Source organism: Macrotis lagotis, chromosome 1 (assembly GCF_037893015.1).
Source record: "Macrotis lagotis isolate mMagLag1 chromosome 1, bilby.v1.9.chrom.fasta, whole genome shotgun sequence".
NCBI classification, from domain to species: domain Eukaryota; kingdom Metazoa; phylum Chordata; class Mammalia; order Peramelemorphia; family Peramelidae; genus Macrotis; species Macrotis lagotis.
Window position 1 is genome coordinate 55,750,950 of NC_133658.1, and position 27,222 is coordinate 55,778,171.

At 34.7% G+C, this 27,222-nt stretch overlaps 1 long non-coding RNA gene across 1 annotated transcript in view; it reads left to right on the forward strand.

Moving 5' to 3' along the window:
* The first annotated feature begins 1,997 nt into the window (after positions 1–1,997).
* Positions 1,998–27,222, forward strand: part of LOC141513384 (uncharacterized) — a 98,607-nt gene continuing 73,382 nt past the window's right edge. The window contains exon 1 of the long non-coding RNA XR_012475784.1: positions 1,998–2,083. This is a non-coding gene — a long non-coding RNA (uncharacterized LOC141513384). The remainder of the gene's footprint in view (positions 2,084–27,222) is intronic.

The following is a 27,222-nucleotide window of genomic DNA, read 5'->3' on the forward strand; positions in this document are numbered from 1 at the left end:
TAGAGAACATTCTTGATTAAAAAATGTAAAAGTTTTGTTGTTTTAAGCAGTGACCCCAGGAGCTTACATATACCTGGGTTATCAGTTCCCTCATAATTCATGGATCTGCATTGCAAATTTGGGGGAGGCTGGTTTGGATTTCACACTCTTCTAATCCAGTTGGGGCAAAGGATTTAATTATGCTGCCAGTTCAGAGCCTCCACTGGGCCTCTGAGAAAGGAAACTGGGTCTGTTTTGGAGATGCATATTAGGAGTCATCAATTTCACCTCCCCCCTTCTTCATAAAAATGTTTTGGGCTTCTAGTTGGTTTTCCAAATTAGATAAGGAGGTGTATAGGTCACACTCAGAAGTGAGCTTCTCCCAATGCCCCTACCCAGTTAGCTGGAGTCCTTGCAGCAAATGACTATCTCATTAATATACTTGGAAGTATTTTTGACCCACTGACATTTTGAAAGCAGGTCATTTATTGGGAGAGAAGTATTTTAACCATTAAAAAATAAACTCAGAAGAACATGAAAACCGACAACAAAAATCTAACTTTTTTTCTCATCTATAAAACAAGAATGATAATAACGGTAACTGTGTGGGCTGTTGTCAGGAACAAATTAGAATAATATTTGTAAAGGCCTTTGTTGTTGTTATTATTTTTATTTCCTTTTTCAAACTCAGGTTTTCCTCTTCTAATCTCCCCCCCCCCCATACAATAGATCCTTCTGACTTCTTTTTAATCTGCTTCTATATTCTTACTTTACTCTTCAACTTTTAATTGGGGGGAAAGTGGGAAAGCAAAATGTATTAGAAAGATAATTTTCCCCATGACTGTAGGAATGATTAATATTCTAAAGTTCTTTTCCCCCTATCTGAAAGCATTTTAGTTTTATCTTTTCTCTTAATGAACCCTACAAAACTACCATCCCTCAAATCTTCTTCAATCAGCCTAATTCTAATCTCTTTTTTCTAGGGGAAGGGAAAAATAATTTTTGGATGGGCTTGCAACTGGTAGTTTTCATTTTTTTTTAACCCAGTTTATGTTAGATAACATGTTTAACACAACAGAATGTCAGTCTCCGTCTTTCCTCAGTTAACCATTCTGACTGAAAAATAGTCTCTTTGATTAAAGTTTTACATATTGCACCTATGTCTTAGCTCCAATATTTAGGTGCTCTGGCAAGAAAACATTTTCTTTTGGATCCTAGGTGGGGGGGGAACCTTCCAAATCAAAAATCACTTACTACCACAATCATAGAAAGAAAAGTATTTCTCTTAAGATAAGATTAGCAGGACAAATACATCATGGCATTCGATCTTTTGAGAGACATTTGGAAAACTGAAGTCTTGTCTAAAATATAACTTAATCTCACTGAGGCAATGAATAAAATCTGAATTGAGCAAAGGCAGCCAACCAGTAGCTTGCATTATTAACCAGGCTCTTTGGAAGCAGGATCCATCTGTATTTCACAACTAATCATTAAATATAAAACTTTCCTGAGTCAAATAGGTTTTAGAGAAAATACAAATCAAATACTTAACACAGCTAACATTTCCTGTCCGGGGAAGCATTTGTTTAGAGAGAGTGAAGTTTTTTAGAGTGTAGTTTCATTGGAAAACCAATTAATTTCCAGCCTGCAGCAGGATGTATTAGCTCTTTAATATGACTTGCTTTAGGCTGACTTTTCAGAGAGCCGAACGTGTAGACATTTGGCCTGGTGACTTTTTGTAATGTGGAGGCAGGCGACCAATGTCCATTATCCCAAGTTGGGATTTATTTTAATGCATACCATTATCTCTGGTCACCGGAAAGATTAAATGTATATATATACATATATATATATATATATATTTTTTTTTTTTTCTCCTCCCTTTCTTCTTGTCCTAATCTTGGTTAGTTTACTTCTTTTTGTCTTAGTCCTGGCAAAATGAGTTATATATTTTAATTCGTTGTATTTCCTCTATTGATTGTTTAGTTAGTGACTTTGCCAACTTCCTGGAGGTTCATGTCGGATTCTGCAAAAGAACTGTATTTCCTTTTGGAATGGGGACTGAGAAAGAGAGGCAGCAGAAGCCCGGGTTCATCAGCAAATTGTGAGTACACAACTTGCTTTCCTCTCTCCCCGACTGGCTTCCTCTCTTTTGCTCTTCCTCCTTTCTTTCCATGGAGACACAGATCTGCCTGCAGCATAATCCAATGTGATCTCTCTCTCTTTCTCTCTCTCTCTCTCTCTCTCTCTCTCTCTCTCTCTCTCTCTCTCTCTCTCTCTCTCTCTCTCTCTCTCCCTCCTTGTTCTAGACTTTGAATAAAACAGTCTTTTGAAGATTTCTCAAATGAAAATCAAATAAACACACAAACAGTCGGAGAGCCTGAACGACATATGAAAGTATAGGACAGAGGAGTACAGAATGAAAAAATGGTTTCCTATATTGTAATTACATATTTTCATTTTAAGATTTGGAAAGATAAAAAAATAGATAAAAGAATTCTCTTTGATTTAAAGGTAGTGTGAGTTCCGCTACTATATTTATCTCCTAAAAGAGTTTTTTCTTTTTTTTTTAAATGTGTTTGTTTTCTTGATAATCAAATATTAGCAAACTACTGTGGTCTAGAAATTAAATTACAAAACTCAAATACTTTTATAAGACGTTCCCTTCCCCAAATTAAAATGTAGTAATGAATAACTGCTACATAATAACCAAAGGCTTCTGGGACAAGGATATTTTCCCTTGTGGGGAGATACTAGGGGAATATTTGACTAAATCATTTGCAAAAGTAATCAGAAGGGCTGCAAAAATTTGTAGACTTCTTTATATTTTTTAGTAACCCATTTTTCCTTGCTGAACATAATGGAAAACATTCGAAAATTCTGAAGAAATCCTTTATTTATTGCTATGCCAGAATTTATGTCTTTTCTCCCTGCCTCAAATAATTCCAACATGTACAAGAATTTGTCAAACAATATCTTTTAGTGAAAAGAATATAGTGACTTTTATTACCCAGAAGAAGCAATGAAAACTGTAATTAAAAGGCAAAGCTAATAGAAGAGGTTAGAGAATAGCGTTCTCCAGACAAGAATTTGATTCAGAAATTAATAGTGGACAGATAATATAGAAATATGATCCCATATTTATAAAGGAAAAAAATCACACAGGCATTAGAAAGTTGTTTTGCTTTAACTGTCTAAAAAGATCAAATACAAAAAAACTTAGCTGTTGTGTTTATATGTTCCTGTAACCTTGTATGAAGCTTGAAAGAATTGAAGCATGATAAAGAGCAATGTATGGGGGTGTCCTCTCAGTGTGTTCCACAATTAATGACTGTGTGTAAGTATCTGGAATAAAGTAGACCTGGACTCAATGGTGAAAAAAAAATTAAGAATTATTGCAGCTTTTAAAATTTTACAAATATAAAGTGACACTAGCAGATTCTCATTCTCTCTCTCTCTCTCTCCTACTTGCTCTCTCTTTTCTCTCTCTGACTCTCTGTCTCCGTGTCTCTTCTCTGTCTCTGTTTCTTTCTGTCTCTTTATCTCTTTCTTTGTCTCTCTCCTCTCTCTCATTCTTTCTGTCTTTGTCTATCTCTGTCTCTCTCTTCTCTACCATTGCGTTTGGGGGAATTCGCAGAGGGGTAAAGAGACATACCCTAGCTAATTTCCAAGCAGGGATGTCATAGAGAGAGATAAAGCAGAAGCTTGACAACAAATTGCCTACCCGTCCTTCTCTTCTGTTAGGTTGCTTGTTGAGGTTGCCCCTGTAACTATTGCCTTGTAAATCTTTGCCCAAGTTTTCTGATTTGGGTAGTGATTCTTATCCTGCAAAGCCTTCTTTATTAGCTGAAAGGTCCCTGCAGTGTCCATTAGATGGCATTGCTACATCTAGAGACATGGTGGTGAAAATGACTATCAGTCTTGGCTGGGATGAATTCAGGGCTTCATCTTCTCTTTTGGACTTTCTCTAGCTCTGTTATAATACTTGATTTAAATACTTACCACCACTGAATGACACCTTTCATGCAAGACTGTCAGAATACATTATTATGAATATCTATAGAATTTTGAGCTTTCTTTTAAAATGGATTGACCACTGAGGCAAAACTTTGGGTTGAGATCATATGGTTTTATGTGATGGAAAAAATACAAACAAAACAAAATAACAACAATAACAACAAAACAAAAAATGCAAAACTTAGGATTTGGGATCAGAGGACCTTGGTTCAAATCCCAGCTTTGCTACTTGTATGTATAATTGGGCAAGTAACCATATTTCTCTAAGTCTTACTTTTCTCCTAACTAAAGGAAAGGGGTTTGAAATAGATATTTATCTAAAGTTTCTTTCAGCTTGAAATCCTATGAGATTTAGTAACTTTGTGGGTATGGGTAGATTACCTTCCCTCTTGCACCTTCATTTTCTCATTTGCAAAATAAACAGCATTGAATGACACGAACAGTTCGGTGTATCTATGATTTCAAATAAATGTTAACTATTTCAAAAGAATTTTCAAGATAAAGGTTGAAGCAATGGTCTAGTTATCTTAATATTTTAGCAATTGCCTGCTCATTTTAAAAGCAATTGGCATTTCTGTTAATTTTTTTGTTTAACAAAACGATGTTAACGATGTGCCTTCATATAATTAAGAAAAAGTTTCCTTAGTGTCATGAGACTTACAGATTAACAATCTAATTTATATAAAATGAAAATCAAATATACTAATTAATGCAAAATTTGCCTGCCTGAAAAATAGTAGAATAAAGAACACATAAGAAAATAAGAACAGTTGAGATATAATAACAATTTGTGTAAATGAATTTAGATATATCTTTATTATATTGATATATGTATATATATATACACATTTGTAATATAAATATATTATATTTATATTTAAGCTATGTTCCTGGATATAACTGGGCATAGATAAAAATGGTGACTTACATTTCCTAATACTAGCACTTGTTAAAAGGAATTATTGATCTGAATAACCATTTCCTTTTTTGTCACCAAATTTTCCTAGTTTAGTCTATGCTAAAAAGAAGAAAGTACTTAAAAGATAACTATTTTATTTACATGACTAAAGAGTCATAGAACGCTAGGGTTGGAAGGGACCTTGGAGGTAGCATTTTTGTTTTTATAGAGGAAGAAACCATAGCCCAGAGAAGGAAAATGATTTGTCTATAGTTAGTAGTTAACAATGTTCTCCCAATCTAATGCTCAATATTTGTCTAAAAGAATTAGTATATTAAACATGTCTGAAAGTCTTTATAATAAAATATTAATATTTTGAAAAAATTATAGGTACTGAATACTTTCATTTAAATAGAACACTAAATGTGAATATTCTTAAAGTAAAAATGATATGGATAAAAATCAGAGCAAAACCTGCAGTCTACCCACATCAAAATTTAAATTCAAAAATTTTGAATTAATTGTCATTGGTAATAGAGTTAGTTCAGTGTAAAAAGGTATTGAAGGTTTGCTTCTAAGGGTCTAAAAAAGGGAGGTGAAAAATGTGAGTGTGGGCATGTAAGGAGGAGTGTTGGAAAGGGGGCAGGGGCCTTACTACCAGGATGGTAAATGAGAGGAAAGAAATTTATCCAATTAAAAAGTACTATTGTAAGGCATTTTAAATAAGTAAATCATTATACCAGTAGGGATTCAACACTTTATTGTTCTTGCAAGCTGAATTACTAAAGAAATGTTGAGTTTACAAATGCACATTGATATAATTACTCATAGTTTATTAATGTATAAATTTGAGCCCAAATTGGTTGGGGAGAGAAGGACAGGGGAAGCTGTTTCAAATGAACTCTCTTCTGCCGTCCTGATTTTGTCTTTTGTGGACATACAACATTGAGAAAGTGAGGAATATTAATCATGGAATGGTAGCTGAATTGGAAAGAAAAACCCTTAAAAATTCACTTTAGTTAATAAATGTTTGTTGATTGAATTGACTTAATGACCCTAAGTTATGGACAAAGGGATGAGCAGACATAATTTTTATTATGACCAACTCGTTTCACATAAATTGTTTGTGACATTAAGAAGTCCAATCCTCTTGGCAGCATTTTACAAAGTAGTTGTTTCCTTAGAAGAACAGAGTGAACTATTTAACACATTTGTACGCGTGCACACACTCAATGTAAGCAGTTTTCTTGGCACAGGACCCATCCAGACCCATGCAGGAAAATGTAATTGAACATTTCAAAGGATAAGTTAATTCTAAGAAGAGGTGCCAAGTGATGCCCATTTAAATTAAATTTTGAAAACTATTAATTTCCACATAGACTTACATTTGTGTTCTAGTCAACCTTCTTCTTACCTTATAGAGTTCAAAGAATCACAGACTGTTTAGAACCAAAAGGAAACATTGAGATCATTCCTTTGAAAGATGAAGAAACTGAGGCCCAGAGAAGCAAGGTCACATCATCAGCTTGGACTCCATTCCCAGGCTTGTTGCTGACTCTCTGGTGTCTGGTGTTCTTTGTGATTCTATCTGCGACATCCTAAGTAGACCATGTGGCAACAAATGTTTTCTGACGTGAGTCTAAAATAAAATGAGAAAGGAAGCAAGCATCTCCATGTAGGTTTTAATGTTGAATGGTAGTAATTTAGATGGGTGATTTAACTTAAATCGCCATTTTAAATTTTCAAATCCATTTGTATGGGCAGCAGCCATGGCCTCAACTGATGGGAAAATTGTCACCCTAGATCAGGTTTTTCCTGGGGGAAAAAGTATAATGGATAAGACCTTCGCAAAGGGAGTTTACAGAAATAACACAGGGGTTAGTGTCATGCCATGAGACCTGTTTAATTGTACGCATTACCGAGTTTGAGCGATGGTGGGCTATTTCTATTTGTAAACTTTTCACTTTCTGTTTTTGGAGACAGCCCTGTTTGGGCAATGTGAGGGAGGAATGGGGATTTGATTTTCCCTTGGACAGCTGAATAAGATCAGAGAGTTTGCTTCATGTTTTGTTTTAGGTTTTTAAAAAAAAATCCTACAAAAACCTTTAGAAGACAAATATAACACAAAATACTATGCTCTGAACCAGGGAAAGACCTAATTTGTAGAGGAATAGGCTCACTATGACGGTGACATTTCTATTGCCAAGATAAAATTCTCATAAATTTTGAATATATTTTACAGGGAATTTAATTTGAGGGTTACTGAAGGACTTCAAGATGTGTGTGGGTGAAATACCAAGAAGGAGTAAATAAATAAACAAGGATTCAGAGACTTACACAGGGCCTTCTCAAGCTGATGCTGAGAAATTTTATTGCAAGTAATCCATTAAGCAAGTTTTAAGTATTTTAGAGTAGGGGTGGCTAGGTGGCACAGTGGATAGAGCACTGGCCTTGGAATCAGTATTACCTGGGTTCAAATCCGACCTCAGACAATTAATAATTACCTAGCTGTGTGGCCTTGGGCAAGCCACTTAACCCCATTGCCTTGCAAAATCTAAAAAAAAAGAATTTTAGAGCAAAAGACATGTTAGCAAATGGATCTTCATCTAACATCTGAATGAAGGGAAGAAGGAAAATAAACATTTATTAAATGCCTACTATAGTTTCTGTGCTTTATAAATGTATATGTTTTATAAATATCTCATTTAATCCATTTTACAACCCTGGGAATTAGTTATTATTACCCCCCCCCATTTTACAGATGAGGAAACTGAGGCAGAAAGAGCTTAAGTGATTTGCACAGGATGATATAGCTAATTAGTGTCTGAGGCTAGATTTGAATCCAGATCTTCCTGACTTCAGACCTAGTACTCTGTCTATTGCATATCTTTCTAGTAACTACACCAGCAGATTTGCATTCCTTCAATCATTTGCCAGCATTGCTTCTTCAAGGTCACTGGACGTGTCTCCATGAACCTGGGACCAATACCTTTTTGGTGGAAGAGACTGCTTCAACTCCCATTCTGGATAATCTGATTTATAGACAATGTCAGAGGCAGAAGAAGGACTTTAACATTTATCTAGTCTAAAATAGTATATTGGCTAGAATACTGGATCTGTAGACCAGGGCATGAATCCTGCCACAGATGCTTTACTCATGCTAATTCGCAGCAAATCATTTATTTTCTTTGAGGATCAGTTTTCTCATCTACAAAATGGGATACCAACACCTATCTCACAGGGTTGTTGAGATAATATTTGTAATGTCTTATATATGGTACATACTATATAAATATTATTATTATCATCATCATCACTGTTATTATTTTATGGGGGAATGCATTCCAGGGATGGGGCAATGATCCAGGCAAAAACATGAGGCAGGAGAAGGATGATCAAATTTGAGAAATAATTGGCTGTCTCTCATTTTCCTGTTTACTCAAACAGGAAGACTGTGAATTCATTTCAACTTAATTTAATCATTATTTATTAAGCACCTACTATGTGCAAGGTCCTGGAAATACAAAGGCATAAAAGAGAAAGGTCTTCTTCTCAAGGATCTCATATTCTTTTGAAGAGACACACAAAAAAAGAATTGATTAAACGGTAAAAGAGTCTTGAAGTACAGGGTAGGGAGGAGAAGGGATCTTACAATAGATGACCTTCCTTTTTTTCCCTTTAGAGTAGAAGGCAAGGTCTCTTCTAAGAGGGAGAGTGATGTACAAGGCTTGAGGAAGGGAGGTTTGGAATGGCTACTTGGGTGGAGTGGAAGTTATGAAGTCAATCAATAAAGAATAGAAGGATTTCTGTGAGACCCCAGTGATACTAGAGAGCAACAAATGGTTATGACAAAGTCAAAACAATTCCATACCCAATAGCATCTAACTGCACTCTAGTAGGAGCAGAGATGGTGAATGGTGGAGGAGAATAATCAATACAAATATGAATGATGAAGATAGGAGAAAGAGAACAGGTAGACTTTCCCAAATGATTTTCTTTATCAGTCAGATCATTAGAATTGAACAGTTGACTGAAATATATATATATATATGTCTATCTATCTATCTATCTATATGTGTGTGTATGTACATATATATATATTTCAAAATAAAAAAGCATAAAGGATCTGTAGTCAATAAATAATAAGAGCATCAGAGTTATAAAAAGAGCAAAATAGTGGTTTATCATCAATTAGGTATCTTTCATGCATACATGAAAAATATTTAAGATTTCTTGATGTAAAAAAGATAACTTTGTTCAATGACTTTATGATTATTTATGTTGTCATGAAACATGGAATCCAATACTTATGAAAGGTGTTTGCTACAATTAGCAATGCTGTTCAGCATAGATTCATGTAGAAAAAGCTTACTCAATAGAGCAGAGGATCTTAACCTGAGGTACATGGTCACCATGGTCCCTGCATAAATTTTGGGGGCTCCTTGAGCTTGGATACAAAAAGCATTACACTTTTCTTTTCACTAATCTTTAGTTTCCTCTGGAATTGCATATATACATATTATCCATCTCCATCTCCATCTCCATCTCCATCTCCATGTCTATCTCTATGTCTGTCTCTATGTATATGTCTATGTCTATCTCAATCTCTATACCTATACCTCTATCTATCTATCTATCTATCTATCTATCTATCTATCTATCTATCTATCTATCTATTTTTCTATCTCTCTATGTATCTCTCTCTTTATATATAATATATATATAAATATATATATATATGTATATAGGTATATGCATGCAGACAGACATACTTACATTTTAAAACATTATTTTGAGAAGATTTTCATAGGTTTGACCAGGAAACTATCATAGCAGTTCATCACAAAAAATGTAAGTCTCTACTTCAGAAAGTGAGATTTTCTTTATGCTTCTATTTTGCAGATCACATTATATTAATTCAATTAGGCCCTGGAACCTTGCAGAGTTTTCTAAATCAGATTCAGAATACCTCAGGGTTTTACCAAACTAGTCACGCAGAAAAAAAAATAAGTACATGATGGATGCCTATTGTCCACACTACGATATATGATTTGGATGAATAATTCATATCTATATTTTCATCTATCTCTATGCTTTTCTTTAACTATACAAGAAATACTGAATGGACATGGAGATGCTCCCATAATTTAAGAGGAAGAGGATAACATGTTCTGTTTTTGTTTTTTTGGGGGGAATTTATACTTAGTAACTTCAAACTTCTCCTAGAAACAAAGACCCACTTTTTTAGGTGGCTTAGCAGGTAGAGCACTGGCCCTGGAGTCAGGAAGACCTGAGTCCAAATCTGGCCTCAGACACTTAATAATTACCTAGCTGTGTGACTTTGGGCAAGTCACTTAACCCCATTGCCTTGAAACCCCCCCAAAACCCCAAAACATTGTCATATTTGGAGTGATTCAGTAGAACTGTGAGTCATATAATTCTAGTCTCAGAATAATTAAATGTATGACTTTTCCAAATTGTTATGGAGAAGTACACGGGGGATGGATGTTTCTGTTTGTCATTCCTTTTTGAAGAGGACCAATGACATCATGAATGATGTCTTTACTTGTATGTGAAATTAAATTTAAGTGAGTCAGTTGCATAAAGACATTAGTCTCACTCCTTTTCTGAGACATTGAAGTCCATGACTGGCAGTGGCTTGGGATGCAATGAATGACCTTGCTGTCTTTGATATCTAAGTTCTAAGCATTTAATTGCCTGCTTCAGTCCCTGTAATGATTGTTGAAATAAATTGTTCCCATCTGCCAATTCCACCAAGGAATGTCTTCACATGCTTGGGGTGGGCATCCCTCTAACTCATGGCAGCTTTGGGGTCTGTCAGTTATCCTCAATCTGGTTTAACATTTCTGTTGAGACAGTCTACTACAGTGTGGCTGTTGTGCATGCTTTAGCTCTTTGGAGTCACAGGTGAAAGTTGGGTGAATCAGGTGAACACCCAAAGTGGATGAGCAGCCCTGAAAAGGCTCTCACACCAGAGATGTGGTCTTTCTGAATAAGCCAAGAGTAGACTCAAGTACATAAAGGATGACATCGAGGAGAAGGATGATCGAGAGGAAATGGAATTGATATACAATAAGAGAATCAGAGTTACCAGGCTGGTTGATTGGGGAACAATATAGGTGTAGCTTACATAGTAAAGACTTTTTATCTAGGTCAATTTTGTTTATGATAAGATGATAAGTTAGAGGAAAGATGATATTGCTCTCATGAGGCTTCATGAAGCTATCTGGTTGATAGGCAGATCCAAAGAGTCATTTCATGACTGGTACTCAGTTTCAAAACAGGACTTCAATGAAGTGTCCTAGGCATCCTTCCAGTTTAACATTTTTTTGTATCAAGTCAAATCAGCAAGCATTTATTTAGCATTTGCTGTACTCCAGATCCTGTGAAACAAATGGAGAACAAAAAAGGGTAAAGTCCAGTCCTTGTTCTCAGTAGGCTCTCAATCTAATGGGGGAAGATAATATATAAACAATTATGAAGAAACAAGCAATAAACTGGATAAATTGGAAGTAATCAACAGAGAGAAGGCACCAGCACTAAAAGGGATCAAAAAAGTTTACCTGTAGAAGCTGCAATTTTAACTAGGGTCTATAGGAAGTTAGGAAGTAGAGAGGAGGGAGAGAATTCCAGGCATGCATAGCTCATCAAAACTGGGAGAGATAACTAATTCATGGAAAACAAGTCATATGCAAAAGGATTTCAATAGTTTACATTTTACACGTGCGTATGTATGTATAAAATTTTTTTTTGGGGGGGGGTGAAGGGAAGATAAGGCGGTGGGTCTGTATCTATCAATTCGGTGCCAAAAAACATTACTGATGAGAAAGCTCTCCCTTCTAATGCAGCTTGGTACCTTCTCTACAACTTACAGACTTAAAAGTTGCCTGGAATACCAACACATTCAGTTCAGAGGCAGGACTGGGACATAACTGCAGTTCATGGTGTGAAATTTTATTATAGTTTTTAATTAAAAAATTAAATTAAATTTTTATTTTTTATTTTATTTTTAATTCATGGAATAAAATAAGTTTTCCATAGCATAATACAATAAAAAAGATTATTGCATATGAAACTAAAAATCTATTATTTGTAACTTGCTATTTTTTTAAAGTAAGTAATGAAATTATCAAGTAAAGTTATTTTTTCCTTTTTTCTTATGAAATTAAAGAAAAGATAAATCTTTTGTTTTAGGTTTTTTTTTTTGTAAGGCAAGTGGGGTTAAGTGGCTTGCCCAAGGCCACACAATTAGGTAATTATTAAGTGTCTGAGGCTGCATTTGAACTCAGGTACTCCTGACTCCAGGGATGGTGCTCTATCCACTGCACCAACTAGCCGCCGCAAGTAAAGATAAATCTTGCCATATATTTGAATACTAAAAATCAATTGTGCAATTAATTTGTCCTAGTCAATAGCACATTGCTCTCAGCTTCAATAAAACTTGGATTTCAATCTTGCCTCAGATATTATTTACCAGTTGTGCCATCCTGGGCAAACCACTTGTCTTTACTGAGCCTCTCTCATCTCTAAAACAGAGAATTATGCTTTCTAGCCCTAAATCTATAATTCTGTCATAGGAAATAGGAATAGACAATAGATCTTCCGGAAAAGGTTGAGGTGGTGTTGGTGGTAATGGTTTAAATCCAATATGATCCAGTAGTCTGATATGCCAGTGTGAACTTGAAAGTTAATTTAAATGATACTGAGAGAGGAATTAGGAAGAAATGGTCTCTTGCCCTGTTGAGATTACATATGGCTTAATATTTTTAGTTTAAGGATTTTGGAAAACACATGGAAAACATGAGATAATATAATTGAGATGCCATTTATGTGAATTATTAATTTTACTGATAAAATTAAAATTAAATTCAGTCTCACAAAGCAGATGGGACTTGCCTAAGATCATACAGCTAGGTAGTGCCAAAGATGGGAAGAGAATATAATTTTCCTGCCTTTAGGTCCATGCCATTCTACCTTCTACCTTATTTCCATATACTCATCCACACAGGCACTTCCACGAACAGTACCTGTGACTCTTCTCACCACTTTGAATGGAAGGTCACGTTCTATCTTCATCTTAAAAAAACTCTGGAAGGAGAAAAGAACACTTCAAAGTGAAGTGTTGCTGCTATTCATTTTAAAATTTTGCTAAAGATAGCATTGCCGATAAGATCCGTCTAATTAGATAGATTTATTTATATATGGATATTTGAATCCTCTAAAAATATTGTGTTCTCCTTTTAAGGCATAAAATAATACTAGTAACTGGTGCAGTGGGAATATGCAGCTGTGGTGTTGTGGAAAGAGCCCAGGACTGAGAGAGACTTGGATTCTATTCCTAGCTTTCCAACTAATTTTTGTGTTATCTTGAGAAAAGCATTCCAATTCTCTGGGACTCAGTTTCTTCATCTGCAAAATAAAAATATCCTGCCAATTGAAACTGGTAAATCAAACTTAATAATGGATAGGAAAGGGATTTCTATAAAAGTTAGAGTTATTACTATTATGTCCCATCCCATCAGTATCCAAATTTGTTGCCTTCCCAAGGGACATATCAGTCTAGCAATGTTGATCAAGTAATTATTCTAATGTGTTATAGTAGAAGGTCTAGGGGGCTCTGGGTTCTATTCTAAGCTTTGGCCTCGAACTGGGTGATCTCTGTTAAATCACTTAACCTCTTGGTTTCTAGTTACTTCTTCTGTAAGATGGGGATAATAATATCTTCACTTTATCCCCATCTCACTAGTTTTAAGAATGAGGATAAAATGAGATGATAGATGTAAATGGATTTAAAAAAAAGATCTGGATAAATTCAAGGCACTAATATTATTCTTCTAGCTCCCACTAGATTGGCTGTCTGCCTTTGGCTCAGGATAGCTTCCAGTGCTTCCAAAGATCTACAGTTTCATTGGTGCTGGTACTAACTTGGGTTACAACTTCTCCAAACCTTAAAGTTTCAAATTATAGTGACCAAAAAAATTCATCCCCTGGGGGAGTGTCAACTTTTCGGGGGTAAGCTTTTAAAAATATATTTTTTATTTATTTCATTATTTTCCAATTACATGTAAACTTTTTTTAAACAATCATTTTTTAAAAAAAATTTGAGTTCCATTTCTCTCCCTTCCTACCAGCCTTCCTCTTCCTTTAGAAGGCAAGCAATGTGATTTTGATCACATGTGAAATCATGCAAAACCTGTGTCTACATTAGCCATGTTGCAAAAGAAAGCATAAACAAAATAAGGGAATAAAAATAAAGTTTAAAAAAGTATACTTCAATCTGCATCAGAGTTTTCTCTTTCTGAAGATGGATAGCATTTTTCATGATGGGTCCTTGAGGCATTGTCTAAATCACATATTCATTTTGGCCTTACCTTAATATGTAGGATGAGATGCTGGACTATGCTTAATTTTTGCCATTTTCCCAGAAATTTTTTCTCAAAATGTTAAGGTCATGTTCCCAGAGCTTGGATTTTGGAGTTTATCAAAGATGAGCTTAGCATGGTCCTTTACTACTCTGTTGTGCTCGAGATCTATTCCAGTCTCCACCACTCTACTTCTCAGCCAGTCCAGGATTGCTTTGCTGGTTACTGCTTGGAAATAAAGTATGAAATTTGGAGCTGCTAGACCACTTTCCTTAACGTTTATTTTCATTGATTCCCTTGAAATTCTTGACATTTCGTTCTTCCAGATGAATTTTGATATTGTTTTTTCTAGCTCTATAAAATAATTCTTTGGTACTTTGATTGGTATGGCACTGATAAATAAATTAACTGAGAATTGAGATTTTTATTAATATTTCCCCAATTATTTAGATCCATCTTTGTGTGAAAAATGTTTTGTAATTGTGTTTATAAAATCCCTGGGTCTGTCCTGGAGGTCTATTTCCAGGTATTTTATATTATCTGCAGTTATTTTATATGGAATTTCTCTCTATTTTATCCTTTTAGATTTTGTTAGTTGTAAATAGAAATGCTCATAATCCATGTGGGTTTATTTTATATCCTACAACTTTGCCAAAGTCACTAATTGTTTCAGTTGACTTTTTAGTGGATTTTCTAGTATCCTTTAAGTATATCATATACTTAAAGAATGATAGTTTAGTTTTCTCATTGCCTATTTTTATTCCTTCAATTTATTTTTCTTGTCTTAATGCTTTAGTTATTATGTCTAGTACACTATTGAATAATAGTGGTGATAATGGACATCCTTGCTTCACTCCTGATCTTATTGGGAAGGTTTCAGTTTTATTCACATTACAAATAATGCTTGCTTTTGGCCTCTCTTAGATGCTATTTATCCTTTAAGAAAGGCTCCATTAATTCCCATGTTTTCTAGAGTTTCTCTTCCTCTCACTGTTTTTAAATTATTATTCTTTTTTGGTTTTTGCAAGGTAACAGGGTTAAGTGACATACCCAAGGTCACACAGCTAGCTAATTATTAAGTGTCTGAGGCCACATTTGAACTCATATCCTTCTGACTCCGGGACTGCTGCACCACCTAGCTGCCCCTTTTCCTGGTATTTTTAATAGAAATGAGTGTTATATTTTTGTCAAAGACTTTTTATTTATTTTTTGATATGATCATATGATTTTTGTTTTTGTTATTGACATGGTCAGTCATGTTGATAGTTTTCCTAATCTCGAACCCAATTTGCTTTGCTAGTATAAATAAATTCTTTCTGACCAAAGTGTGTGATCTTTGTGATATATTGCTGTAAGCTTCTTGCTAGTATTTTATTTTTTAAAAAATTATAATGTTGATATATAGAAGAAATTGGTCTACAGTTTTCTAATGCTATTTCTGTTGTCCCTGGTTTAGGTATCAAAACCATATTTGCATCATGAAAGGAATTAGGATTCTTTCTTTACCTGTTTTTTCAAATAGCTTAAGCTTTTAATATTCGAATTAATTGTTCCTTAAATGTTTGGTAGAATTCACTTGTGAATACATCTGGTCTTGTGGATTTTTTCTCACAGACTTTATTTGTGGTTTGCTTAAATTCTTCTTTCTTAACTAGGATTATTAAAAGATTCTATTCTCTTTTCTGTTAATATAAACAGTTTAAATTTTGTAAATATTCATCTATTTCACTTTGACTTCCAATTTTATTGGTATATAATTGGATAAAATATCTTCTAATAATTGTTTTAAATTTGTCTTCACTAGTGATATATTTATTTTCTGATATATTAGTTATTTCTTTTTCTTCTTTAATTTTTTAAAATCAAGCTAATGCTTTATTTTTTCATAAAACTAGCATCTGTTTTTATTAATTAGTTCAATGGTAATTTTAGTCTTAATTTTATTAATTTATCCTTGGATTTTTCAGGATTTCCATTTTGGAGTTTATTTGGGGATTTAAGATTTGTTCTTTTTCTATTTTTAGTTCCATGCTCAAATTATTGACATACTTTTTCCTCTCTTTTATTGATATATGCATTTAGAAATATAAATTTTCTCCTAAGTTTTGCTTTGGCTGCATCCCACAAATTTTGGATGAGTCACATTGTCATTCTCTTTAATGAAATTATTGTTTTTAAGATCTATTATTTGACACATTCTTTCTTAAGGATTAAATTAATTTGAACTTTAGTCTATTCTTTCATGTTTCCCTATTAAATGCATTTTTGTTGCCTTATGGTCTGACAAAAGTGCAGCTAATATTTTTACTTTCCTGAATTTGTTGTGAGGTTTTCAAGTTCTGAAACATTGTCAGTTTTTTGTGAAGGTACCATGTACAACTGAGAAAATAGTCTACTTTCTACTCCCATTTAGTTTTCTCCAGAGGTCTATCATATCTAACTTTTTTCTAAGATTTTATTTATTTCATTGACTTTTTTCATATTTATTTTATGCTTAGATTTATTATTATGAAGAGGATAATTGCAGTCTCCTACTAGTGTAGTTTTATTATTTATTTCTTCTTGAGATTCATTTAACTTTTCCTTTAGGAATTGGGATGCTATATCACTTGGTACATATATTTTAGTATTGATATTACTTCTTTGTGGTTCTGTTTAGCAAAATGCAGTTTCTCTTTTTATTCCATTTGATTAGGTATATTTTTGTTTCTTCTTTGGTTGAGGTCATGATTGTTACCCTTGAACTAAAGCATGATAGATTCTGCCCCATCCCCTTATTTCAACTCTGTGGGTGTCTTTCTGTTTCAAGTATATTTCTTGTACATGACATTTTGTTGGATTCTGACTTTTAATCTATTCTGCTATTTGTTTCCGTTTATGGGTGAGCTCATATCATTATATATATATATATATATATATATATATATATATATGTATTTTATGATTACTAATTGCATTTCACTTCATTCTATTTTCTTTTGATTATCTTTCTTTCTTGATTATCTTTCTTTCTTGATTATCTTCTCTTTCCATTTTAAAAAAATATCCTGTTCTTCCTCTAGTCTGTTTGGCTTATGATCACTTCCTTCTTTTATCTGTCCTCCTTTTTATCATGACCCTTTCTCATTTTATCTTATTTTCTTACATTCGCACTTCGTAATTGAGTAAAATAGATTTCTATTATCAATTGAGTTTATATATATATATGTATGTATTTAATTTTACTTTTAAAAACCAATTTAGATGCAAATGAGATTCAAGCATATTCCCCTCACTCTTATTTTCTTTACCACTGTAAAAAATCTTACCTACATACCTCTTCCCCCCTTCTTTTCCCCTTTCCTTTGTCTTAAGACATCCCTTTATTGTCTATTTTTACATCATCCCAACATAATTGACTCATCTCCCCACATTCTTTCTAATAATAAAGTTCTTAGATGATACATACATCATCATCTTATGTAGAAAAGTCAACAATTTAACCTTAATGAGTCCATTATGATAGCTCTTTCATGTTTACCTTTTTGCTTCTCTTGAGTTTTATATTTGAAAGACAAAGTTTCTATTCAGCTTTGATCTTTTTTTTTAAATGAGCAATTCCTGTGAGTATTCAATTTCATAAAATGCTCATTCTTCTGTTTCCCAGCCCAAGGATTATACTTAGTTTTACTGGGTAGGGGATTCTTGGTTGTAATCCTGGCCTTGAACTCTGGAATATCATATTACAAACCCTCCAATCCTTTAATGTAGAAGCTGCTAAATATTGTGTTTTCCTAACTGTGACTCTGTGATATCTGAATTGTTTCTTTCTGGATGCTTACAATATTTTTTCCTTGAACTGAACCTCTGGAATTTGACTATAATATTCCTGGAGTTTTCATTTTGGGATCTCTTTTAGGTGGTGATTGATGTATTCTTTCAATTTCTATTTTATCCTCTGATTCTAGGATAATGGGACATTTTTTTCCCTGATAATTTCTTGAAACACAATATCTAGGCTCTTTCTTTGATCCTGGTTTTCAGGCAATCCAATAATTCTTAAATTATCTTTCTTCTAGCTATTTTCTAATACAGTTGTTTTTCCAATGAAATATTTCACATTTTTTCCTATTTTTCATTCTTTTGACTTTGAGTGTTTCTTGATGTCTGATGGAGTCTTTAGCTTCCACTTTACCACTTAATTTTTAAGGAATTAAGTTCTTCCATGAGCTTTTATAATTTTTTTTTCCATCTGACCAAATCTTTAGGATGTTATTTTCTTCAGCATTTTTTTGTGCCTCTTTTACCAAACTTTTCGTAATTTTCTTCCTTTGCCTTCATTTCTTTACGAATCATTCCCTCTACCACTCTCATTTGATTTTTGAAAGTAATTTTTTTAGCTCTTCCAGGAATTCTTGGTAGGCCTGTGTCCAATTCACATTTTTCTTTGAGATCTTTCCTTTTTTGACTTCATTGTATTCTTTGCATTTGGTTTTGATCATTTCTGTTACCATACTTTTTTTTTTGTAGTTTGGTTCTTTTTTGTTATTGTTTCTCATTTTCCCACCCTGTTTCTTGAATTGTACCTTTATATTATAATTTCTGGTGTGTGTGGAGAGGCTTTGTCTCAAGATTCAGACTTTTTCAAACTGCTGTTTTTAGAGCTAAAGTTGTTTTTGGTGTTTCCAATGTGATATCATCTGGGGAGAGGTGTAGTCACTCTCTTGGTCTTTATTTTGGTCCTTACTGATGCTGATCTTTTGAAATTACAATTGATACTTCTCAGGATCTATCCTTCCTTGGGATCAGAAATATTACTGTTTTTCAGGGGCCCTGATCCTTTGAGATCAGAAGTGATATTGTCCTTCAGGTCTTCCACTCCATATTGACTTTTAATACTCCTCTCTGTCCTTGAACTCTGTGGGTATAGGTTTTGCAGTTACTAACAGTAGCTGGTTCTGTGTCCAATACTACCACAGGAACATCATCTAATCTCTTTTCTGACCAATTATCAGGCCCCCTTACCAGTTCTGACTTGAGAACTCCCAAAGTTGCTATTGCTTCTGCACCACTACTGAGTCCCACCACTGGTGTTTCATCCATGTAGGTTCCAGGTTGTACTCTCCCCTGTGTCATAGATCTTTTTCTCTGATCTCCTAGGTTTTCTTGGGTTGAAATAATATCCCACTCTGAACTTTTGTTGTCTCTGTCACTCCAGAATTCTATTCAAGGCATTATTTTAAAGTTGTTTGTAGGAAAATGTTGGGAGAGTTTAGCATTCTCTACTCTGCAATCTTGATTCTGTTCTTGGAAGTTCTATGATCTTTTTCTTCATGACTTTTGAAGTTCTTCATAATATGACTCCTATATTTTGAGTCTTACATCCCCCCCAAGGCAATCAGGCTTAAATGACATGCCAAGGGTCACACAGCTGGTAGGTGTTATGTGTCTGAGTATGTAATTGAACTCAGGTCCTCCTGAATCTAGGGTCAGTGCTCTATCCACTGCATCATCTAGATATCCCCACTTTATTTCTTTCTATCAGATTTGTGATTCAATGATTCTGATTCCCTTATTTTTTGCACATAACACTCTCCTCCCAGCTCAGAGCATTTTTCCTGTCTCAACAAGCCTGAAATACTCACTTTTTCTTCTTCCTGGTTTCCTTGCCCCCCCCCCCCAGTCTCAGTTAATAACCTACCTTCTATAAGTCCTCCTTGACCTTGGTATCTTTTCCCCTCTGAGATTATCTCCAATGTATCGTGCATGTGTCTTCTTAATATATAGCTGTTTAACATTGTCTCCTCTACTAGACTGTTAGCATATGGAAGGCAGAGATTGTTTTTGTTTTTCCTTATTTTTGGTATTCCCAAATCCATGCTTAATTCACTGATACATAGTAGATGCTTAAAAAATACTTGCTGACTTGCCTCAACTTCCATGAACTTACCTCTTCCTCAGACATCAGATCTATACTTGAAGACTTTATGGCTTGGTAAAATCCAGAGCTATAACTAGGGCTGGGTGACCTGAACTTTATCTCAGGATAGTGATGAGAATTGCTGTGGTGTTGATTGTGGTTAGTGGGAGACCTCTTTCTCCTTAAGGCATTCTTCTACTTAATTGGTATTAAGCCATTCAAAGGACTTGCTCATAATAGACCACTAAACTGATGGTCCTATCATCATGGGTGCTTCTCATATAGGACCTGCCTTTTTAGTATCTCACCTCTTATGACTCTTCCTGAGATTTGAAGAGTCAAGAGAGATGACCAATTATACTAAGATACAAATAGACCAGACTCCAACTATCCAATAAGGGCGAATTACCCTTTATATCCCTCTCCTGTCTGAACTGAATTTTCCTTGGGCAAAGTAATTCCTAGTTTTGGCTCTGATAGCTTATACTAGAGCTGGTGGGCCTAGAACCAGGGTCCCCTCCATATCAGGAGTCTACTCAGAGAAAAACTTCAGTGGAGGTGGCTACATAGACCCCATCTTAGAATGTCTACCATGGGGATCATTCTTTTGTGTTGTCTATTTTGATCAAATTTCTTTAAAGTTAAGAGTTACAGAATTAAGGTTCCAATCACTGTTGCCACTTACTACCTGTATGGCTGCTCTGTTCTCAGTCAGTGTTCAGCATGGGTGGTGATGGTTAGAAAGGATAAATTAGTCTGTGCTCCCTTTATCACACACACACACACACACACACACATCAAAACATGGAACAGCAACAAAATAGAAAGGAAACAAAATATTTATCCAGCTAAATCATATTGATCAAAAACTTTCAGAGTTCCTTTATTGTTGCTTAATTCATTTAGTTCTATCATATTAAAAGCTAGGCTTAATTATGTAAGACTTTCCTCCTTATAATATATATTTATTTGATTATTTGTTTCTGAATCCTGAGTCAGAGAAGTTGGAAGTCTGAGGTATAGAAAATATAGATCATTTTCCTATGCTCATTTCAGTGCAGTTAGTTTCCAGTCATGCCTTCCTCATCTGGGGTGCTCTTGGCAAAAATACCTGAGTGGTTTGTCATTGCCTTCCCAGCTCATTTTACAGATAAGGATACTGAAAGGAAACAGGATTAAGTGACCTGCCCGGGGTCACACAGTTAGTTAATGTCTGAGATTGCATTTGAACTCAAGAAGATGCATCCCCTTGATTCTAGTCCCTTTATTTATTGTTCGACCTAGGTGCCTCACCCAAGAAGCAAATGGCAAAGTTGAGATTTGAAACCAGATTTTCTGATTTGCAACTTATGACTTCCATTAGACTCTGAGCTGCTTGAGAGAAGGGACTGTTTTTTTTAACCTTTTTTTGTATTCCCTATCACTTAGCACAGTGTCTGAGACATAGTAGCATCTAATAATTGCTATATATCTAATAATTGTAACCTTGGGACAGTTTTGTATCATGAAGTTTTTTTCCTGCTCATTGTCCAAATAGATAAAATGGATGTTAGCATAGAGTTGCCCAAGGTTAGTGGAGATCACATTTACTTGGTTTGCTCAGCCTCCCTTGGATTCACTTTTCTCATTTGGGGCACCATGATCTCCATGGTCAATTTGATCTCTCAGTCCTTTGATCTCATAATATTCCAAGGTGGATTTTTTGGTTCTATGGAACTCCCTTCCTATTGTTCATAAAAGGGAATGTTTTCAGGACCAAGGAGAAGGATTCAGGGTAAAGCACTACCTCAACTATCCTCAGGGGCCCTAAGGCTCAGATTCCTTTTGTCAGTGGCGGCTATGGTCAACACAGAAATGATGCGTGCTCATGGAACAAAACTCAGGATTAAACTTCACTGAACAGACTCACAGAATGAGTGGTAAAAGAAATATAGAAAATTAAGCCTGAGAGTATTAGAAAAATGCTGAATTTCTTAATAAGAAGTCCTTATAATTCTCCTCCATTGAAGAAGGTTATTTTATGATTAATGATCTGATTTTGGTAATTTTTTCCCTTACCACTAGTGAGTCCTATAAACATTTAATATTAAGAGTTGAAAGGACTTCTCAGATCACTTAGACCAGTGATGTTCTATGTAAACAATGGGGTTTACTGTAGAGAGCCAGTGTATGGCATTGCAAGATCTGGATTTTAAATTTTCTCTTACTTCTTCCATTCCCAAACCCATTTTTTTTTGCTAGCGTGGGATTTTCTCCACAATTTTCTTATCAATACAATAAGAGAGTTGGGTTAGTATTCAAAAAGATCCCTTTCATCTCTAAATTGTATAAATTTAACTGATAATTTAAAAGAATGACTTACTCAAGGTCATATCGCCATCAAATTTGGAGTTTGCAATTGTTCTTTTCTTTTAAAAATGAGACAATAAATCTTTTAGGTTTGCTTGTGATTGATATGAAATGAAATAAAATAACTAAGTACTTCTTAAATATTCTTGTAATTCATCATTTAAAAGCCTCCAATCTGGGAAGGATAATGAATGAAAATCTGTCTTTTTCCTTTGGGAGAAAAATTCTCTAGTATTCTTGAAATGATTTCTCCCAAGATGCTTAAAATAATTTGTTCGTTCTCTCTCTCTCTCTCTCTCTCTCTCTCTCTCTCTCTCTGTCTCCCATAATTTTCTCTTCTCTCTCTTTTTCTCCCTCCCTTCCTCTATCTCTTACTCAGTCTCCCCTTATCTGGCTTACAATCCTCTTTCTTCCCCTCTTTCTCTTTCTTTTTACTTCCCTTCCCTTCTCTCCTTCCCTGCCTCCCCCTTATGCCCCCACAAGTCTCTGAAATTTGACAGATCTGTGATTGTCTTCAGAAATTGACTGCTCTGCCTTTAAGATGTCCCAGTTTCTGAGGAAGATCCTCTTCTACTGTCCTTTTTGGACCCTTGATAGGGTCCTTGATAGGGAAGGACCATAGTGATAAGATTAATGGTTGCTCTATGGGCTTATAAGCTTGATATTTTCAGACCATACTTTTGGTGATTTAATAGTGAGCCTCAGAATCAGGAAAAGCTTGGTGCAAATACTGCCTCTGAAACATGCTGGGATGTCATGATGCTAATAAATAACTTCAGCTCTTAATTGCCCTTCTGGTCAGACAGTCAATTATGAAGGGCTTACTATGTCCCTGGCACTGTTCTAAGCCTGGGATCCTCTAAGACTGTGATTGCAAAAGAGTTGGCAATTTGGATGGGGGGGGGGATCTCTTACTTGGAGTTCCTTTGCCAGTGAAATCACAGATCTAAACCAAAAAATAAATGTAATAGTCGTAATTCATTATTGTCTGAGTATATGAGCTATCACACAGCTGGTTTTGGGAGTGACTATGGCCACAAAACAAATCATTCCCTGGGTCCTAGCCCTCTGGCGATGAACCTTTGCATCCTTAATTTGGCTGATATTCTTTCTCAAGTTGAGGATCCTGTTCTAATTGGTTCTCAATTGTCATACCTTCTAGAACCTAGTTGCCTGTTGGTTGGAGTTGGATGGAGAGGCTTCTGAATGCTGATGGTTAAAATTTAAGAGTGAACATTTACATCTCAGGAATTGGGTTTTGATTTGTTGTTTTATTGATTGCTTAGAATTTAAAAAATGATGGAGAAATATTAGTGATATAGATTAAACTTACAATTTGGCAATGCAAAAATTGCCCCCCCCCCTCAGAGAACTGGTTGTTGGATATTTACCAGTATAACCCTGCCCCTAAACAATGATGACTTAACTTTTGAAGATGTTAGGGGAAGAGTGTTAGATAAAACTGTCCACATTTTCTTTTCCTTTTGCTTACAGCATGATGATGTTAGGTTGTCTTCAGATCCTAGGATATGTATGAGTTGCCACTTTCACTAGAGCCTTGCCTGTAAATTTAGGATTGGGTGGAAGAATTTTTAAAAAATGCCTCCTCTTGGGTCAGTTAAGTAGGAAGGAGAGCAATTTTTTTTCTTGTTTAAATTCTTGGTGTAGATCTTTTATAATGTGAAAGGAGTTCACATAACATTTAATTAATATCTTAATGTTTTAGAAAAGAAGGAAACAGTGAGTTGAGAAGCTCTGAGTTCTAGTCTCATATGGATTTTGATATAAACTGTATGAAACAGGCAAGCCATCTCCTTTGTCAGGGCCTCCGAGTCCATCTCTTTAAATGGGAGTTGTTAAATTAGATGATCTCACCAGGTTATTCTAGTTCTATAAGTTTGATAATTCTGTAACTTAAAAATACTTTAGAGGAGGATGAGTTGCTTGATGTTGCTTGTGACCACCACACCACCACCACCATCACCACCACCACCATCATCATCATCTTCATCTTCATCAATCATCATCATCATTATCATCATCATTTCCCTCCTCTTTGCTAGCATTTATATAGTCCTTTAAGTTTTGCAAAGCACTTTCTAAATATTATCTCATATTATCATAACAAATCTGGGAAATAGGTACTAATTTTATACCCATTTTGCAGATGAAATTGAAGCTGAGAAGGATTAAGTGATTTGCACAGAGGTAAGTGAAAGAGACTTTAACTGATTTGAATTGAGGTCTTCTGACTCCAAAACTAGTGTTTTCTTGCTTCTCATGTTTCCAAATTTAAAGGGGGAAAGAACAATATAGGCATCCTGAAATTGATGCTATCCAACAGATTTTGTACTTCATATTGTATTTTTGACATAGGAACAATGCTATTTTGGAGATTTGTTCTGACCAAAGATTCCGCATCAAATATAGAATAATTATGATTTTAACAGTAAGTAACAAAAGTTGAACTACAATACTGTAAGCCGTCTCATCTCAATTCTAAGGATAAAATGATACTTTTTATACCTGGAGAGGATAAACTTATTAACTGAAATCTCATTATGCTGATGGATTTAACTTTGAATAGTAAATACTTTCTCAGCTCATCCTCACCCCTCTGATTGAAGGATAGAGCACTAAACTAACTTTCCCTTGTAGACTGTTGGGATCTGAACTTTCCAACTCACTCTTCATCTTCCATTAGTTGTTCTGCTTGGTTTGGACTCCACAGAACATAATGCTCCCATGCCTAGGTGTCCTGTACCTCCTTTCCAGGTTCTTTTTGTGTATTGTCTTGCCCCATTAGATTATAAGCTCCTTGAAAGCAGGACTGTCTTTTTGTTAGTATCTATTTATTTGCATTGTATTATTTGTATTATCAGTGTATTGATGCATGAAGTATTATGCCTTGTACATAGTATATATTTAATAGATTGAATCAAATTGAATTGTATAATGGGCACAAATGTCTCACATATATTATTTAAACAAGGTGTCCCCATGTCTTTTGAGGCACTTAAAATAAATTTCTAATGGGTCATAAATATGATTCAAATTGATATAATAGTTATGGCCCCTAAATAGATGATTAGTAATAACTTTATTAGTCTTAGGATTTAAAAAAAGGCTTTTGAGAATCAAATTGGGATGACTCAAGGAAGATGAGATGATATTCCCTTTTCCTCTCATTAAATTTTCCTGTAGTAAGTGGACACATTCAAAATTACTATAGTAACCATAGAGCTGCCTCAAAGTCTTGTTCCACAGCACATTTTTTTAAAAGGCAGACCTAACTTCTCTTGACTCTCTCATCTTTTTTTTGCTTCTTCAAAACTGTTCCACGTTCATCCAGAAGATATTGATTTCCATTGGAACATTTTATTGGAGAATCACAAAGACAATTACCAGGACTTAAGGGACTTTTGAAGGAGTACTTCCAAACAGACCCCATAGACCCCACAGAATCTCTAAGAGAGGCATTTGACAGTGCCTTGATAAGTGGAAGCAAATTCCCTTCTCATACTAAATTGGTGAGTGAATAACAAACAGATGGAGAGGAAAGAGAGAAATAAAGGAAACTATTCACTTATTTAGCTTCTACCTCAGGTGATCTTTTTTCCCTTAGTGGTTCATTTAGCTGCTCATCATCATAACAATATTGTTTATTGACTTTATGCTTCTGCTTTTGACAAACAGGATAACTCCCCATTCTTATAACATACCCTTTCCTCTCCTCCCCCCCCTTTTCTCCTCTTTGGTTTCTCCCCTCCTTTTTCTTCTCCTCTTTCCTCTATGCTCTCCTCTTTTCTCTATTCTTTTTCCTCTCTTCTTTTTTTCTCTTTCCTTTCTTCTTTCCTCATATTATTCCCAGTGTCTGACATCCCCTCTCTCATTCCTCTGTCAACTGAAATCCTTCCCATCTATCATGATCCATTTCAAGTCCTGGTTTTCCCTGATTCCCTCAACCAGAATTGATTTCTACCTCATCTCCCTTTTAGAACTTGCATAAAAACTTCTTTTTCCCTCTAGTGCCTCTTAGCCACCATTTTGTCCTGTACTTGTATACCTGTATTAGAGTTTAAGATTTTTCAGGATTTATCAGTCTTTTGATTTTTGCTTTCAGAGAGGTGGCATGATATAGTGGATAGAGAAGTACCATCAAAGGGTTCAAGTTTCACCTCTGACCCATACTGGCTGGGTGACCTTATCAACTCAGAAATGAAGACTATAAGTTGTAGAAAAGGAACTGACCTATATAGATAGAAGGAGATTTCTTACATAGGAGTTCTCTATCAAGTTAATTAAAGATTAGTCAGGGGCTCTAATTGGTACTCAATAAATGTAGACTTTAACAAATTTTTGTTAGATTATGTTGAATTTGGGTTTTGGAATCAGAGTACCCGAGTTTGAATTCCGACTCTGTCTTCCATTTTTTTTTTTTTTTGATTGTGCCTGACAATGGACAAGTCACTTAAAATCTCTGGTGCTCATTTTCCTATAATAGCAGAAAGGAAGAAGGAAAGGAAGAAAGCAAGGAAGAAAGAAAAAGAAAGTAATGGATATATATATATATATATATATATATATATATTTGTTACATATATATACATACATACATATATATGTATATATATACATATATATACATATATATATATATATATGTATGAATTGAGAATTTATTAAGCTCTATGTGT